At 39.4% G+C, this 16811-nt stretch overlaps 1 protein-coding gene across 5 annotated transcripts in view; it reads left to right on the top strand.

Annotated features, from left to right (window-relative positions):
- Positions 1-16811, top strand: part of Cntn1 (contactin 1) — a 267254-nt gene that overhangs the window by 135188 nt on the left and 115255 nt on the right. The window lies entirely within an intron of this gene.

Raw genomic sequence — 16811 nt, 5'->3', positions numbered from 1 at the left:
TCCCCTCCTCCCATGCCCTCCCCCTAATTCCCCCCCCCCCCATTATCCCCTCATTTCCCCAGGGAGGGTGAGGCCCTCCATGGGGGTGTCCATAGTCTGTCATTTCATATAGGGCAGGGCCTAAACCCTTCCCCAAGAGTTCAGGGTGAGCGTGCACCTCACATTGTTGGAAGTGAGTCCAAAGTCCGTGTGTATACTCCGGATGGGTACTGATCTGCTGCCCAAGGCTCAATAGATTACTATCTGTCTCAGGCTGTCTTGCCCAATCTCTTCCTGCCCAGCTATTGGCCAGTAAGCTTTTTATTAACAACGAGAGCAATACATATTTACAGTATACAAAAGAATTAGCCCACAGCAACAATGCATTTCCTTCCTTTCTCCCATTCATCACTTCCTCCCTCCCTTTCCCCTCTCTGTTTCTTTAGTTTTAGTAGAGACAGGATCTCTCTATGCAGGCTGGGTATCCTAGAACTCACTCTGTAGACCATGCTTGTCTCCAACTCAAAGACATTCATCTGTCTCTGCCTCCAGAAGGTGTATGCCACCATGATTGCCTCAAACTGTCCATTTCATTCCAATATGGAAAAGTCAATTAGACATAGGCATTGCGTTTATTCAATTTTCATACAAATTGAGGGACAAGTGCATTGTGCAGACTAATTTTAAGAGTGAGGGTATTATATGATGCATAGTCATGGATTTTAGAGTACATCTGCCTAAAGATTGACTTCAAAACATATCTATACACAGTGTTCTAGCCACATATTTCCTCTGTAATGGTAACGTTAAACTTAGCATACTACAGCAATTTTACAACTCTGAGATGCCTAAATATCCCCTGGACATTTGATTAAAATGCAGATATTTTGAGTATTCCCCAGAAACTCTTAATTACTCTTGGGTGTTGCTGAGGGACATGTATTATTAATAAGCAGGTAATATCTATTACCATACTTTGACAAATACTGATTCATAATTACAAGAAATACATGAATTACTACTTAAGAAACATATTCTCATGTCATCTATATCAAACACAAACTTGTATGTTCATAAAAACTAAACAGTAAGTCTATAGGTTAAGACTCTATCTGCAATATTAGAATTCAGGCTCTAACTCTGTTAGTTGACATGTGTTTGGGGGCAATCTACATGACTCTTACTATGCAGGCTATTTCTGAATAATACAGGCAGATTATGTTGGGATCATATGAGATAGGAAATTGATGGTTTGAGGCCTCTGTGTGTGTGTGTGTGTGTGTGTGTGTGTGTGTCCTTTCTCTGGTGTGTCCAGTGTGTAGGCATCCCCTGATTACTTTAGCATTCCTGTTCATTGCCTGGCTCCATGCACTTGCCTGTACCCAGACAGCAGAGGGTTTACAATTACTTTTTTCCTGGTACTCATTCCTAGATCACACTGAAACAAAGCAAGCTGTACACTTCATTTAGTATTCATCTGTGTTTCTATTTCCTCGCAACAATTCTATGCCAAACCTTGATCAAGGTTCTTATGATTTTCAATAAGGTAAATTCAGGCTTTTCTATTACTAGGAATAAAAAATCATAAATAATGGACAAAAGTGTTAAGTCCTGCTTGTTAAGCTAGTGTGTCCTTTCCTTGATTGAATCTGAGTGTTTTTGTTTGTTTTTTTTTTGTTGTTATTTTTGTTTGTTTGTTTTGGAATTGCCAATAGTCAAGAAGTCATATTGTTGGATTTGCTTATTTTTCCCCTCTCTGTTTTTCTTTAGGTTCTTAAATTTTTAAAATTTCAAGCTAAATAAATGGATAAGGTGGATACCATCCACAGTGGGTGATGATTTGAGATATGTTAGTCTGCATTCTTTTCCACACATGCAAACATTCCTAAAATGTAGGACAAAAGCAATGCTTTGTACTTCTGGTAGCACTCTAAAGTTGCATTCCTGCATGTGCAGTGAGCAAGTGTGGATCTAGCAAAGTCTTTATTGCACATGGGTTCTATTTTCTTGTGAAGAAAAATGTCTCCTGTTAAGTATTGCAAATGGATGCTTAGAGTTTAAGTCCCCTGGTATGCATTATGTGTTTTAAAAGAGTCACTAACCACATATCTAATTATATGAAACATGAGCAATGATCTATTCTGTAAGATGCAGACATATCAGCACCCAATTAATACCCACATCATCAAAAAGCCTGCAGATGAATTTGCAAGCAAATGGGTGGAACTAAAAGAAACCATCCTGAGTAAGGTAACCTAGTCACAAAAAGACAAACATAGTATACACTCACTCATATATGGATTTTAGACACAGAACAAAGGACTATCAGCCAGATTATAATCCACAGTGCCAGAGAAGCTAGGAAAAAAAGGGGACCCTAAGAGAAACCTACATGATCCCCCAGAAAAGAGGAAAGGGACAAGATCTCCTGAGCTAATTGGGAACATGGAGCGAGGGGAGAGGGAGTTAGGAGAAAGAGAAGGGGAAAAGAGGAGGGAAGAGGAGGACAAGAGGGAGCATGAAGATTGAGTTGGGGGAAGAATACAGAAGAGCAAGAAAGGAGATACCATAATGGAGGGAGCCATTATAGGTTTAAAGAGAACTCTGACACCAGGAAAATGTCCAGAGATCTACAAGTATGACCCCAAATAACAATCTAAGCAATAGTGGAGAGGCTGCCATAAATGCTCTTCCCGGATAATAAGACTGATGACTAACTCATATGCCATCCTAGAGCCTTCATCCAGTAGCTGATGGAAGCAGAAGCAGACACCCACAGCTAAATACTGAGCCGAACTTTGTAATCCAGTTGCAGAGAGGAAGGATGAGGAGCAAAGGAGTCAAGACTAGGCTGAAAAGACCCACAGAAACAGCTGACCTGAACAAGGAGGATTTCATGGACCCCAGACTGATAGCTGGGGAACCAGCATAGGACTGATCCAGACCCCATGAATGAACATGGGTGTCAGTTAGGAGGCCTGGGCAATGTATGGGGTCTCTGATAGTGAATCAGTAGTTATCCCTAGTATACAAATGGACTTTTGAAGCCCATTCCACGTAAAGGGATACTCTGTCAGCCTAGACACATGAGTAAGGGACCAGGCCCTGCTCCATATGATATGACAAACTTTGAAGATTCCCCCATGGAAAGCCTCACCCGCTCTTGGGAGCAGAAAGGAGATGGGATGGGGACTAGTGGGGGGGGGCAGCGGAGAGGGAACTGGGATTGACATGTAAAACAACCTTGTTTCTAATTTAAATTTAAAAAAATCACAAAGGAAGGAAGGAATAAAGAAAGAAAGGAAGAAAGAAAGGAAGGAAGGAAGGAAGAAAGGAAGAGAAAGGAAGAAAGAAAGAAAGGAAGGAAGGAAGGAAGGAAGGGGAGAGAGAGAGAGAGGTAGCAAAGGGGGAAAAATCCTGCAGATGTTTTCCTCAGTCACCCCTGACTCAGTAATTTCAAACTGTCTTCCATTCATCGCGATACTTGAATGTTGCTTCTCTTTCCCCATATGCCTCACACAGTCTGGTAGCAGGTTAGTTCCGAGTGGGCACCTGCCACCTGAAGACCATCGTATTCATAGCTCTACTACATCCTATTCTGGCAAAAACCAAACAAACAAGCAAAAACAGATGCTACTTACAGTTACATCCAGAAAAGAAATGCTTTCTTTGGGTGGCACTGTATTCTTTACTCAGGACATTTTTACTAAACACATCTGATTATAACAAGCTGCTCACATTACAGTAATGATACTGCATTAAAGGTTAAACCAAAGTCATAATCCTTAAAGATAGCTTAACAGAGTCACAGGGAGGCTAAAGAGCATTCACAGTGTACTGCATTAAAATTGTATTTAATAATTCAATAGTTGACTGGAGAAGTATAAGATTCACACGAAGCTGATTAATCAGCTTAGCATTTAAATGTGTACTACGCCCTCTGTAAAGGATTAGAATTTTTAAAATCCCAAACTAATTTCATTTCCAGAACCTGTCACTCACTTCCTGATTTCAATTTTGCTAATCCTAACAGTATGTTTCTGAAAATGGAATTCATACCTTGTTCACAGACTTGGTAGCTGGCACCTAGTAAAGATGAAGAGACCTCAGCAACACCAGGAGAGTTTCATATTGATTTCTTGGATTTTCAAAAGGCTCCCAGTAGAAGGTGATGGTTTCTCTCACCTACAATAGTGTTTAACTGTAATCAGTCCTTTGTCATCTTTCTTAGAAGTAGACTGTATAACAAGTCTGATCCTTGAGACCAGAGAAGAGATGCAGGAGCATGTCTTTCTGTGTGTCTGTATCCCTAAAAATATTCTTTTATTTGTAAAACAGCGACAGAAGAACTTATTAATAGATTTTTTGTGTGTATCAGTGCAAATAAGAATCACTGATGTTGATTAAGCAGCTTGTCATTACATGGAAGTATATGTAAATCTTCTATAAATGATTGTTAGTCACTAAATGCTTACAAATGGTGCAATGAATTGTTTTGACTAATTTACTTGGAAGATGTTAATCCAGAACAGAGCTCGGATGGTGGCATCATCACAGCTCAGAAACAACTGTCTAGATATGGGTCAGATTTCTTAAATGACAACCCTAGAAATGATTTCTTCCTCAGCATATTTCTTACTGGATTATAGAAGGTCACTGATCTTTAGATGCTAACTTTGTAGGTGTTAGTTTGTTGGAGGTGTTTATTAGGTCCAAGGGCATTCTGGCAAAGTCATTATGGGCATAATCATATCACCTGCCAATAAAGACTCTTAGAGTACTTTCTTTAAATCTTTTTGATTGTTTGTTTATGTCTTTTACTTTAATTTACTAGGTAAGGCTTCCAGTACTATGTTGAATGAGTGGTACTGAGAGCCTCATTCTCTTCCTGATTTTGTGGATATGCTCTGGGTTTTTTTTCTCTATTTATATCATGTTGACAATAGATTTGTCACAGATGCCCTTTATTCTCTGAGGTGTGTCCTTAGAAACTCAGTTTCTTCAATAGGTTAATCATGAAGGAGTGTTGGATTTTGTTTAAAGTCTTTCTTCGTCTGTTGAGATAATCTTGTGATTTCTTTCATTGAGCACACTATATTATGTATTGGATTTATTAATTTGTATATATTGAACCATCCATATATCTCTAGAATAGAGCCAACTTGATCATGAGAATGATTTTTTAATGTGTTCCTGTATCTGAATTGCAAGTATCTTGCATTTGTGTTCATCAGGGCTGTAATTTCCTTTCATTGTTCTTTTGTCTCTTTTTGGAATGAGGGTAATACTGGCTTCATGCAGAGGATCCAGGACAGCTCCTGTCTCCTATCTTTTTTTCCCAATTTTTATTTAAATTAGAAACAAGATTGTTTTACATGTCAATCCCAATTCCTTCTCCCTTCTCTCCTCCCCTGCCCCCCACTAACTCCCTATCCCATCCCCTTTCTGCTCCCTAGGGAGGGTGAGGCCTTCCATGGGGGGGAATCTTCAAAGTCTGTAATATCCTTTGGAGCAGGGCCTAGGTCCTCCCCTATGTTTAGATTGAGAGAGTATTCCTCTATGTGGAATGAGCTCCCAAAGTCCATTCGTATGCTAGGGATAAATACTGATCTACTACCAGAGGCCCCAGAGATTGCTAAGGTCTCCTCACTGACATCTATGTCCCATGCTGGTCTCTCAGCCATCAGTCTGGGGTCCAAAATCTTCCCCTTGTTCAGGTCAGCTGTCTCTGTGGGTTTCATCAACTTGGTCTTGACTCCTTGGCTCATCACTCCTCCCTCTTTGCAACTGGATTCCAGGAGTTCAGTTCACTATTTAGCTGTGGGTGTCCACTTCTACTTCTATCAGCTGCTGAGTGAAGGTTCTAGGAAGACATATAAAGTAGTCATCAATCTCATAACAGAGAAGGGCATTTAAGGTAGCCCCTCCCCTCCTCTTCTCCCCTTCTCTTTCTCCTAACTCCCTCTCCTCTTCTCCCATGTTCTCTATTTGCACAGGAGATCTTGTCCCTTTCTCCTTCTCCAGGGGACCATGTATGTCTCTCTTAGGTCCTCCTAGCTTCCGAGCTTCTCTGGCAGTGTAGATTGTAGGCTAGTGATCCTTTGCTCTATGTCTAAAATCTATATATAAGTGAGTGTATACCATGTTTGTCTGTTTGTGACTGAGTTACCTCACTCAGGATAGTTTCTTCTAGTCCCATCTATTTGCCTGCAAATTTCAATATTCCATTGGTTTTTTTCTGCTGAGTAGTACTCCATTGTATAAATGTACCACATTTTCTCTATCCACTCTTCAGTTGAGGGGCATCTAGGTTGCTTCCAGGTTCTGGCTATTACAAATAATGCTGCTGTAAACATAGTGGAACAGACATCTTTCGTAAAAGTAGAATTGCTGGATCTTGTGGTAGACTAATTCTCATTTTCCTGAGGAATCTCCATACTGATTTCCAAACTGGCTGTAAGAATTGGCACTCCTTCCAGCAGTGAAGGAGTGTTCCTTTCTACTATCTTATAGAACAGTTTGAGAAAAACTGGTATCCATCGGGGGCCTAGTGGAATTCAGCAATGATTTTTCTGGGCATGGACCTAGATGGGGTAGGTTTTATTACTGTTTCAATTTCATCTAGCCTATCAAGGCACTAACTCTTTGTTTTGTTGATTCTTTGTACTTTTAAAATTCTTATTTCATTAGTCTATGTCCTATTCTTAACTATTCCTTCCAATATGAGGATTTGAGATTTGGCTTCTTTTTCTTTTCCCAGGACTATAAGGGACAATGTTATTTATTTGAAATCTGTCTGAAACCCTAATGTAGGCACATAAAACTACAGATTTTCCTCTTAGAACTATTTTTATTGTATCCCATAGGTTTATGCATATTGTATATTCATTTTAATTGAATACCAGTATTTTAAAAATCTCTTCTTGATAGCTTTTCACCATGTAGTAGCCTGGGATGACATCTGTGGTTGTTCAAATCTTAAAATACATAATTTCAAACTTTTCTTGTCTTTGAAGTTTCTGTTGATAAGTCAGCTGTGTTTCTGTTAGCCCTGCCTTTATGTATGACTTGGTGTTCATCTATTGCAGTGCTACTTTCTTTGTTTTACATTTTAGTTTTCAACTATAAGTTTATATATATATGTATACATACACACACATATATACATATATGTATATATTATGTGAGGAATTTCTTCACTGATCTTTCTACTTGAGTTTCAATGTAACTCATCCTATAAGTGACAGTGTTTCTGGAATACCTCTGAAAAGTGAGAATTTGGATTAGTGCTTGGTGTTCACTCTGCTTTGCTGCTTGGCTCAACTAGGTGCTATGAGAAGTTTAATCATGGAGACCTTTTGTGCTAATTCATGAGGGATTGCTGAGGTAGGTTTAGCTTGGAAAGGTAGCATATGACCTATGACATCATGGGAGTCCAAATGGGTAACAGTTTTGTTAGAGTAGATACATGGTTTCTGTGCTCATAAGAGAGATGTACTGGACTCATTTTACACATTTTGAAATGAAATTCAAGTCTATACAGCAATTTTAAAAATCAAGTTTTCTGTCAACAGTACAATCCAAAGGCATTATAACTTGCTACATGGTAAGAAATGTTGATAAGCAAATGTTTTAAATATATTTTTCATTAACTGTTGCTATGAGCCCAACATCCCCATGCATGCATCTTTCTGGGCCTCCTCCAAACCTAGAGTGGACCCGCCCTGCCAGAAAGGACTACCCTGAGTCTGGCCACACCTCAGTCTTAGCCCCTGCCCACCCCCTGGCCTCTGCTTGAGGTGAGTGTGGGCTCCAGTCAGTCCATAAATATTAGCCTCAAACATGAAATGGTAGTTCATAAGGTACTAGCCTGAAATATGAAGTGAGCATTTATAGGACATTGTTGTTGTGAGTCCCAAGTTCACCTGTTCTGTCTAGAATAAAGCCTGTGATGACATCACATAGTGCTACATAAGCAAGTGTTCTCAGAAACAACATAGATCATGAAAAATCATTAATTTTGAATTAATTTTTGTTTATTGTGTTATAGACACATGTATACCCAGAGAATACTTACTAGGACTTCTAATTTCCATTTTTCTGGGATAAGGATTTGGATCAGTGATGTATGTGTGGTAATAGCAACAGAAACAAGCTATTCAGGAGGCATTTCTGGAGCTGGGCAGTGGTGAAGCTCACCTTTCATGCCAGCACTTTAGAGGCAGAGGCAGGCAGATCTCTGTAAGTTCGAGGCCAGCCTGGTCTACAAAGCCAGTTCCAGGACAGCCAAGGCTACATAGAGAAACTCTGTATAAAAAAAACCCAGAAATTTCTGGTCTATTATTAGACAGGCATTGGAGGTTTGCAATTCTTTGTGGGTCATTTATTTAGACATACCCTCTCTCAAATTTGCCTATCGTGTGTGCCATAAAACTCTTAGTCTGATATACATTCAATGTTGCTGTCACTGGCTTCTTTGATATTGTGCCAAAGTGCCACTGTGCTCCCAGGCTACACTTATGTGTCCCAGTCCTTCTAATATTGCCAATGTTTTTGTGATACTGGCATTCAAGAAAGTAGATATCTGGAGCTTGAATCTGACCTCCAAAGAAAAGATACAAAGGGCTACAGCTTTAAACTTATCAAAAGAATGATGGGAAAAACAAAGAACTCTGCTAGACACCAAATAGGTGAGAATTTTTTTCTCTTTCTAAATGTTGGGATATTTGAGATCCCCATTTTCCTCCACCTAAACTTGAGTGAAAAATTGTCTCCATCCTGGAAATTGGAGGCCAGCTAGGGCTCAAGTGCCTTTCCGCTAAGGGAAACACTGGTTGGTCTGTCTCTCAGTTCAATTTATGTACAGTCTAGTCTTTGTCTTATAGCTTTTCATAAACTGTATGATGGCCCCCACCTCTCCTTTGACCAAACCACATATAAATCAATCTCCTTGTACCATTTCCATTTCCTAATTTCTTTGAACAAAATAAGGTGGTAAGTAGGTTTTTTACCCTTGTGTACCTGAGGACATCTAGAGGCTGAGAAGATCTGAAGCAGTAACCAGTGCAGTGACTGGCACCAGAATTCATCTCTGAGAATGAGAAACCGTGGTGCCCCAAAAGCCAGGGAATTCTTGAAGGTAGCCAGCACAGTGTGGCCTTTTGGAAAGGAAGCAAACCCTGGTTCCTGCTTCGTGTCAGTCTGCTTCCTTCAGTTGCTGATAGAAATGAGGCTGCCCCTGTAACTGGCAATCTGAGTCAGAGATGATGACTTCCTTCTGCTGTTTTGTTTTCCAGCACTGTGAAGCCCTTGCAGGCTGTGGAGAATACCCTGATGCATCCTGTGGTGTGTCCTCTGGAGAGAAACATTTAGAATACTTTCCTTACAAGTATTAGCTTCACTGTGCTGCTGAGGGATTGTAATCAGGGAGTTACAAATGACAGAACAATGGGTAGCACAACAGAATAAATCACTAAGAAAAACAAATGTATAGACAAGATGTCAAAGATGCTTTTACTCGCAGTCAGCAAGATCCTATCTAATGGGATGAATTACATGCTTTCTAGTTGATGATTTATTGACACTGAAGTGGCAAAGCTTTAAAGTGAAGGAAGAAAGACATGGTATACCACAGAGAGGCACAAATAATGACAAAAGTTTGATCTGATGAATGTTAATGTTCAAACGCAGAGGTAGACTTCAAGTAACTTCATTTCTAAAATCTTTAAATATTGGTAAAACATTGAGACTCTTCAAGAGTGCATTTCTAAGCCACTGTAATCCTTAACAAAGCCCAAAGCCTCAATAAGAGACATTTCTTATTGTTTGTGGTTATGCAACTGTCATTATCTAAGAAAATTAAAATCAAATTTTAGCTTTGTAAAGTGCTTAGAATGTAGGTATGGACTATGGATGCAGTCCTTCGTTTATATGAAATCAGACACGGGCAATACAAAGTGTATTAAGGCCATGTTTGCTGTCCATGGACCTATTGTTACTAGAAACTTGTCTATACTACCCTTGGCAACCTGTTCTTTTGATCTCTGTCATAAGAATTTAGATGAAACACATAGCATTTACTGTAGATAATAGTGAAGTGAGGAAGTTTTTGTTAAGCTCTTAGGGCTTTCTCCAGGGTAAGAGTCGACCATTAACAAAAGAACAGAGATGCAAATCTAAATTTTATGAAGGTTTTATATTCTTTCTAATGTGTGTAGAATGGACAGCTTTGCTGGGGATGGGAGGCTCCTATCAAAGTGTCTGGTGGACTTGTTTGCTTATATAAGCACCCTGGCATGAATAGAGACATTTCAGTGATACATCAGTGATCCTTCTTTTAGTCATTAAACTATTGAGACAATGAACCCCAAGTTATGGCAATTTCCCCAAGACACTAAAGCTAGGAGAAGAAAGTGGCTGAGACTACCTTGTAAAAGACACTGGGATTGGGACGATGGCAGGCTAATCCTGAATGGGACCACAGCGTTGAAGATTGTTTAGTTTTGTTTAACTGTGAGTCTCTAAGTACCACCTAACAACAACATACATGGCAAAGGTCGGGACCTTTTCACTAGATGAAAGGTTCAGGCATTAGCTGGTCTGCCCTGTTACCTGACAGAATGTATTCAGGCAGCACTCGGGTCAGCCCAGAGTTCCATGAGAACTAGTATACACACAGGTGCAAAGGACCCCTTTAAAAGACAGACCCCTGCCCACTTATGCTCTCCTATCTCACTCTTCTTCTTTCTCCACTCTCTCCACATTCTTCTCTCCTCCCCCTCTCGCTCTCCTGCCACTATAACAAACTATGATTGATGTCCTCTCTATGGCTCGTGCTCTCCTTGACTTGTTTTGCTCCATCCATCGTGCTGGTCCCAGTTCCGTGCTCGCGCTCGTTGCTCCCTTTCTAATTTCTAATTTCTAATCTTAAGCAAAATAACAACACTGGATCTCTTTGTTCCTCTTCCCAATGTGGCCATGTGGCATAAATCTCCACTCTACAATTTTCACAACTGCCTGTGCCTTTAGTTGATCTATTGAAGATGGGTATCTAAGCATAGCTTGTTTGGGTTGTTAAGATGGATTCTGGTACAGTTTTACCTTCATAAAAGGCGGTAGTGTCTTGCCCTTTCTTGGAAAGTTTCTTGCTATACAGGAATCTTGTAAGATTTCAGACTCCTTAAACCCGATTGATTGAGTTATCCCCTAGAGACCTACTGATGTGGATTCTTTGAGAGTATCTAGTCTTTTCTCTGTCCTTGGCGTACTTGAACTTGGTAAACTAATGTGTCAGATGTCCAGCAGGCAACAAAACCACTTCCTGAGAGCCAGGTGTTGTGGGATTTCCATCTGTTTAGCTAATGATCTTCAGGGCAGCAAACCCTAGAGTGTGGTCTTGTCTGCATACTTGACCCCTTAAAAACTGAGGGGAAGGGGTGGCGCTCTCTGGCTTTCTTAATCCGGTGGTTGGACCCCACCTCCCCTGGGCAGAACAGCAGGACACAGCAGCTGGATCATGGTGGTGAGTGTTTATCCCCATTTTATACCTAAATAGAATCTTGAACCCCTTTAGCAGACTGTCTTGGGGTCATATAACAGCCAGAGGCTTTCAAATTCTTTGTCTCACAGGAAGAAAGTGTGCAAGGAGCCAGTAGAGCTAATATAGATTTGTTAAAGAAAAACAGGAAAGAACTCCTGAAAGGAGGGTTTCCCACAAAGGAATACCGCTTCTCTTCTTAAGTTAGTGCCTTTTATGAGACTTACGGTAGGGACTGAATTGATACTGAGGTCATTTTTAATTGAGATTAGTCATTTTGTAAGCATCCTCCCCAACACTCCAGCCCTTCAGCAAAGTGACCATGCATCGCTGCATGCTGCATCAGAGGAGTGATCACATGTCGTGTCCATCTTCTCCCACTCTCTCCCCAGTTTTTGTAGGCTCTTGAAGGAGTCACTTTCTATACGTCTAATCCTAGCTCCTTACTTGCTTCAGACCCTGCCCGTGTTTGCTGTGGGAGCTGGCTCCTTTCTCATTTCCAGACAGTCAGGGGTGTGACATCTCCACCAAAGGCCAGAGATTTCACTTAGGTCCCACTCCTCAGACCAGTAATTAGAGTCCTGCAGTTCTAAACCTTACGGTACACTGTCTGCTGATTATGATGAAGGGCTCTAGCCCTGTTTCCTAATCCTCCTCCTGTCTAGCTGGGCACCTAGCACTAGGAGAATACAAACTATTATGCATCAAGTAATTTTTCAAGTATTTCACAGCAACAGTCTCACACAGCGCTTGGAGTAGTTCTTGATTCCATATTTAACATCTGAAGAAAGTGAGGCCCGAGGTTGCATGAGTATCCCAATGTGACAAGCTGACAATAGTTGGGGGACAGGGGAAGAGGTAAGACCTGTCTCAATTCCCTGCCTGTCTCCATCTTCGGTGTCTTCCCTGGTGCTTTGATCTCGGAGAAGGAAGTGGTAAATAACTATGTAGACCTAGAAATTGGGTTTTTGGTTTTATTTAGCTTTCTAGAGCCCTTGCTCTGTGTGGGTATAGCTCAATCTGTACTTGCTCGCTTTCACAGACTACCTGTAGAGCTGATGGGCAAGTGTGACACTCCTTCCTTTCACAAGCCATCAACATAAAGGACTTCAAGGATGAGTTCACAGAGGGCTCTCTGCCTTCTTGCCCTCTGTTTGCCAACTTTGTCTCTTTGCCAAGCACTGCTGCTTTCTCACTCAAGACTAGAAACTGTAGCAACTCCCCCTGCCCTCCACTCTGAATGATTGTGAACCCTATTGCCCTACTCACATTGTAACACTGTATGTGAAATTTTTAGAGCTGTGTTAAAATGGAGCATGTACTGTTGGTATTGAGCCACACATGCTGTATGGTTTGCTTTGCACAGGTTTTAGCTAAGTTAACCTTTGAGAATGCTTATCTCAGAGATTATCTGTTTCTGTTTTTTTTTTTTTTACTTTCTTCTTGCCAAGGAACTCATACTAAATATACAAAGCCCAATGGGAAGGTTTGAAGCCAAAAACACTCATTTTATTATGTTTCTAAACTTAGATTGACAAAACCAGTCAATATAAGTGATTTTCATTTATATATATGTATATATATGATACTATTGTTATTATGCATCACTTAGATAAAACAAATCTGATAATTTTTCTTTAGCACATTTAACTGATTCTTCCTTTTCCTCCTGAAAAAAATTTTCATTCTTATTCATTATTTTTGTATACTGAAGTAAAATTACTCCATTATAGTAGGTTTTTTAAAGAAGTAAATTTAAATATCCTAGATTTAATACAAATATTCTATGCATATATTTCTTGCCTTCCCAGAAATCACTGATAAATTAAGTTTTATAACTGAAAATTATCTTAATTTTCTAGCAGAGATATTTTAAATATTGCCTGCCTATAATGACTCATTATCACTGTTTCCCTTTAACCCAAGCATTCAATTCATATTTTCTAAAATTAAGTAATTTATGCATTGTAATATAATCATATACTAAAAGAAAAATATTTTTATCCTTTTCAAATAATTAGGATTTGTGAGAATAAAGACAATAAAAACTTTCTCAAAGCCCACACTGATAGGAATAAATGAGTTTCTCTATTTTTATTTAAATATTGATTCTGTATTTACTCTTTTGGCTAATGTATAGTTCTCTGTTGAGCACTGCAGGCATCAGTATTTTTCTTTCAAAATTGCTTTCTCGGTCTATTTTAATCATCACTTTATACCTTGTTTTATTTTAAAATTTTTTGAAAATTTACTTACTTTGAATTTATGTGTGTGGCTTGTTTTGCCTGCTCGTGTCTGTGCTCCAAATGTGTGCAGTGTTCATGGAGACCAGGAGAGGATGTTACATCTCCTGGATTAGAGTTACAGATAGTTGTGAGCTTCTGGGAACAGAACCCAAATCCTCTGGAAGAGAAACTAGTGCTCTCAGTCATGAAGTCTCACATGAGAATCCCACTATTCTTTTGTCACAAGGAATCCCAGATTCCCTTTGTAGGTTCTTGGTCTTGATAAAAGAATCTAACAGTAAACTAGAGGGGAACTTGATTTTTTTCTATATATAATATGCCTTTGTTGTTTTTTTTAAAGTACATTTAGCATAGTATGAACTTCAGATTCTTGTCTTTTAATAGGTTTTCTGTCAAAGTAAAAACATGAATTTTAGCTGGGTGTTGGTGGCACACACCTTTAATCCCAGCACTTGGGAGGCAGAGGCAGGTGGATCTCTGTGAGTTCAAGACCAGTCTGGTCTACAGAGCGAGTTCCAGGACAGCCTCCAAAACAATACAGAGAAATCCTGTCTCAAAACAAAACAAAACAAAACAAAAAACCCATGAATTTTAAATTTGTAACTGTACCAGGCATATTTTAAGGGAGATTGTATTATTATTTCAATACTTAGATGCTTTAAGTGAATATATACACAATAGTTTGTGTTTGAAATACAAATTATGATGTAGGTGAAATCTTCATTGGCATCTCTGTTTATTTTGGATTTGTATGCCTCACATATCTCCCTTGAATGTGCTTTCACAAAAAGCAAAAAATATTATTGTATTTTGTTTATGTAAGTATTGGAAACAGGCAGTAGGAATTTCACTATCACATTATTGTCGTCAAAAAGCCAGTGATTCCAAATTCTTGTGCCTCAAAAGACATATTAGTTTTCTTTCTTTTGCTCTGATAAAATACACATACCAGCACATTCATGTACACAGACAGAAACCTTAGAGGATAAGGCATGCATTTTAGCTCACAATTCCAGATGATATTCCACCACAGTGGGGAAGTCAAGACAGCAAGAACTTCAAGTAGCTATTCATATCACATCCCTAGTCAAGAGCAGAGAGAAATGAATGTGCACCTGCACCTCTCTATTCATTCTCCTCTCTGCATTTGTATAATCCAGGACCCAAACCCAGATGAGAGTTCTGCAAATGGTCAACAGGATTTCCCACTTCAGATAATGCAATCAAGACAATCAAGACAATGCCCACAAGCCAGCCTCATCTAGACAGTCTCTCATTGAAACTCTTCTCAGGTTACATTAGATTGTGTTTGAAACTGACAATTAAAACTTAACATTGTAAACACATTCAGAAACATTATTGGGGAATTAGAGAAAACAACAGGGCAGGCAATTCACACATCTTGGTAGTTTCCTGGCTGAAGGAGATGAAACGGGGAAGGAGAGAAAAGCTAAGCTTTCTGAGAAGTTAGTAAGTGTCACGCTCAACACTGGAGTCCAGGGCCTATTGCTTGGTGGGAAGCTTCATTGTGGAAGGAAAAGGAGGAAGGTTAGGCTTTTTGGGTGAACTCAGAGAACAGGATTAACAGAGTCTGCTAGCAACCATGTGGGTTAAGAGATCTTAGAAGTCTAGTGCATATTTCATCATAGTTATTCCTCTCATTTTCTTTCTGTCTTTTTTTTCCTTCCAATTTTTTAAATCAAGTCTCCATGGACATCATATGTCTTCTGACATTAGGGTGCTCTTCTTTAGGTTGTAAAGCAGGGTTTTCTCCTTGCAGAAGGCAGACTTTACACTTGTCTGACTAAAGGAAGTGACTGTTGTTCCCTTCCAAGTGACATGATCAGCCATTAACCAAGACACTTGTCAGGAGCTTAGTGACCATACACAAGTCAATGTGTGTCAGAATATACTGTCAACTTATAGGGATTCATGTGTCTCCAAGGGAATCTTTGACACAGGAGGCATCTACTGCTACAGGAGATGAATCTTACATGCCATGGATGATCAGGCTATGTGTAATAAAGTAACAGAGAGAAACATGAATGTGTCTCAAATGAGTCTGGAGGTGTTGACTTAAGATGGCCCCTTATTGCCTTTCCTCTTGTCTAACATCCAGTATCACTATTTGTAAATCTTTGGAAACATATTCTCTCAACTTGAAATTTCTATTCACTGGATATCTCTGTAACACTCTATGATACATTGTTTTTCCAAGAGTTTCATAAAAATGATTGAATTATGGTTAGCAAATCTTACATCTTGGGCTACAGTATCACCACCTTCCTGTTTCACTTACTTTGCCACAGTGCTGTTTACAGTGCTTTCTTTAAGATAACCTTCTTCTCTCAAGTGAATATCATGCAAACTTCAATAAAACTCATTACATGGACTCCTGTACCTGTCTGTTTGCCATGGACCAGAGACTTTCTTAATAGCAAGCACTTCTACTTTGCTTTTGATTTTTTATATCTGTTGCTTATGCAAAGAAAACAAAACATAAGTTATGTGTCCCACACTACCACAAGGCTCTTTGTGAAATCTTGGATGAAATTTAGCAGTGTAAATATATGGTCATTGGTTTTTGGAAAATTTAGCAAAGCAAGGTATTTTAACTAGATTGCTACATAATTCTGTAGCTTAGTTTTGAAACTTTTCTCCTTGATTTTAAAGGGGGCTCCCAAACTTTTAAAGATTTGAACACATGAAACCTATCTTGATGCTTGCTGACAGATATGTCTGGAAATATTCTGCAATAAGAAAAAAAATTAATGAGTAACTAAAAGAACAGAAAAGCAAGAGGGTTGTTATATTCAGTCTTGTCTGAGCTGTGCAGCAAGACCCTGCTTAAACAGACAGACAGACAGACAGACAGACAGAGGTGTTGGACATTTCTGGTAAATTTTTTGTTTGTTTTGTTTTTACCAAACACCAAAGGCCACCCTGTTATGCCATCCTCTAAAGCTCTCACAAAGGTTAACTTTCTTCTGTGGCCTCAAGGATGGAGCCCAGGCCTCACAGTAATGTTATGTTAATTAATCTTTTTCTCT

The sequence above is a fragment of the Mesocricetus auratus genome, unplaced genomic scaffold, assembly GCF_017639785.1.
Source record: "Mesocricetus auratus isolate SY011 unplaced genomic scaffold, BCM_Maur_2.0 Super-Scaffold_100010, whole genome shotgun sequence".
Taxonomy (NCBI): Eukaryota; Metazoa; Chordata; class Mammalia; order Rodentia; family Cricetidae; genus Mesocricetus; species Mesocricetus auratus.
This window is presented reverse-complemented; position numbering and strand designations above follow the sequence as displayed.